Below are 3,001 nucleotides of genomic sequence, written 5' to 3' on the forward strand. Positions count from 1 at the left end.
CTTTACTATTTACTATTCATTACTATAAACATTTTCTGTATGAAACAAAAACAATTTCCTCTGCCAACATCACATAAATAAAATCAACTAATGCAAAATTATATACATAAATAGAAAACAAAATATTTTTCCGTGTAGTTGCCACAGTCATCAAAAGTAGACCGTTGTGAAGGTTGCTCTTTCTTTGACAACGAAATCGATTGGTTCCATCTCCAATTATAGCAAGAATGTGTGCACCAACACTTTGACGATCATTCAAGTCATGAGTATGAGTCTGCTCATATGTCATCATACATTGGTGAAATTAGTATTCCGAGATAAAGCACGTAGAAAACAATGTGAAGAAATGTAATAACGATCACCTTATGTGCAAAAACAATCTGATCACAGTACATAATATAACTTAATTGATTCATGCAATCTATCATAATCTGAATTCAAACAAGCAACTTCCACAAAAATAGATTTGAATTGCATGTGATCCAAAAATTGTGAAGAATGAATCGTGACAGTGGTGGTATTGTTATACAAATAAAAACGTGAAACACAAAAATATAACCACATATGGAAATCAGTCACATGTGAGACGTTCGGATGGAAAAAATCTAACCAAATACGGACAAATCAATCAAAAAAATCATGAGATCATAGCATTTCATATATGTTTATGTAAAACACTCGTGAAATGTTAGAATGAACCAAAGTTTGACTTGTGGAACTGAGTGGAGGGAAGGACTGAACTGTCGTTCTGGACAGTTCATCTGTCGACTGTTTCATCTATCGAGAATTATCGAGGCTAATTGTCGAAATCGATAGTTAGGCGCGATAGCATTTCTCTACATTAGTGAACTGTCGACAGATAAACTATCGAGAAATCTACTTTTCACCTCTAAGCAAATAGGTATTATTGAAACTTATTTCACTCCATATTCGAGCATAACAAAATATTAAAACCACAGGTATGCTGTCAACTGTATAGCAAGAGTTCAACCCAAATACGCGTACCTCCGACAACAAATGGATTCCAAGTAATAGTAATGTTATTTCCACATCACACAAGTACCAAAAATATTGAACATTCAAAATACTTGAAATTTGGACTTTAAAAGCAAAGGAAGAGGATAAATATTAAATTGGAACCTTAAATAATTTTTTCCCTCAACATTAGTGTTGGCACGTGTTACGTGTGCATATATGCATCACTAATAGAAGATATATAAAAAAAGAGAAAATTAAAATTTATGGTATGAAATTGTAGAAAGTTGGGGAAAAACATTTCTAATCATAACACAACAAAAAATTATTCAAAATGTCCAAAAAAATTACTGAATATCAAAATGATTTTTACCTCTTTCTAATCCAAGCCCCAGCTCTTATTTTAAATCGAGCAAAAAGCTCCATTTTTTGCATCTCATAAACCCCTTACAGATAAAAATATCACAAAAATTGAGTAAAAAAAAATAAGATTTTTCTCTCTTGGATTAAAAAAAGAGAAAATTAAAATTTATGGTATGAAATTGTAGAAAGTTGGGGAAAAACATTTCTAATCATAACACAACCAAAAATTATTCAAAATGTCCAAAAAAATTACTGAATATCAAAATTTTTTTTACCTCTTTCTAATCCAAGCCCCAGCTCTTATTTTAAACCGAGCAAAAAGCTCCATTTTTCGCATCTCATAAACCCCTTACAGATAAAAGTATCACAAAAACTGAGTAAAAAAAAAATAAGATTTTTCTCTCTTGGATTGTAACCCGTAATGAGAGAAATGAGAGAGAAAGAGAGTGAGTGAGTGAGTGAGAGTGTTAGAGTTGTTTGAATGAGAGAAATAAAATTCATCTATTTTTTTTTCCAACTTTTCATCTATGACATTGACAAGATTTTTGTACAATTTCTTCTATTGGGTCAAATCTCATTTAATTAGGACATGTATGGAATTTGAAATTATTTTCAGGGACAAATATGTCTTAAATTGACATTCTTGCAATGTTTAAAAAAAATTGACATTTTTGTAAATATCTTGAGAAAAATTGACATTCTGTGCAATTTCCTCATATAAATTTAAAATGAGTTTTTAATGGGTGACTTGTTTAAAAATAAAAAAAAAAAATTTTATTTTTTTCTTTACGACCTGCCCCGCCCCTCGTCAAACCGTTTGGATTGATTTTTTTACCCCACTCGGAGCCAGGCCTCGTCGAGTCGGGGTGGGGCGAATTTTTTTACCATCACTAATCTCATGACGTCTGCAATAAAATTAGACTTTTTTTTTTTTAACAAAGTCAGTCAGGTCGGACAGGTTTAATCTGTTTTCATGGGTCAACCCATGACTCCACCCAACCTGAACCGCCTCCTTCACCCAAAACCCAAACCCAAACAAAAATTTTAAAAAACTGACCCGAAAATATTTTGTTGGTTAATGTTGGTCAAAACTTTGCAAGTTTCCTGTTAAATTTTTTTCTGGGTTAAGAAAATATAGCCCTTGTTCGAGCCCCATTTTTTTGGGAAGAATAAATTTTTGAATAGTGCATTGATGGAAAATATGTAGTTAAAATGATGTCAAAACAATGTTAAAAAATGAAATTTTCCAAAAAAAAAGGGGCTCAAACAAGCATAATAATATATCCTGATATATGTAAGAGAAAAGTTTTACTTGTGAGCTACGATGATTCATAAGTTTTTTCTCATTGGTTTTGTAGTTAATTAGGTAAGAGCTTGCAATTTGTAAATTATTTTGTTAGTTTTTTAAAAGGTTGAACCCCAACCTTAGGGGCCCCCACCGACCCTACCCTGGGCCATCGTGGAGGAGGTAAATCGCAGGATGTGCCTCCTAGGAGCCAGGGTGGAGAGCATATGAATAGGCCAAGATTATTAACCCATATGGTAACTCCCGCTTGCAACAAAGTCAATTCCACCTTGCGGGGAACCGAACTCTGCACACTGCCGCGCTGAGCCCTATCCGCCATCCCCTTTGCCACTGGGAGATATTGTGAGTGCGTAACAT

Source organism: Olea europaea, chromosome 18 (genome assembly GCF_002742605.1).
Source record: "Olea europaea var. sylvestris chromosome 18, O_europaea_v1, whole genome shotgun sequence".
Lineage (NCBI taxonomy): Eukaryota > Viridiplantae > Streptophyta > Magnoliopsida > Lamiales > Oleaceae > Olea > Olea europaea.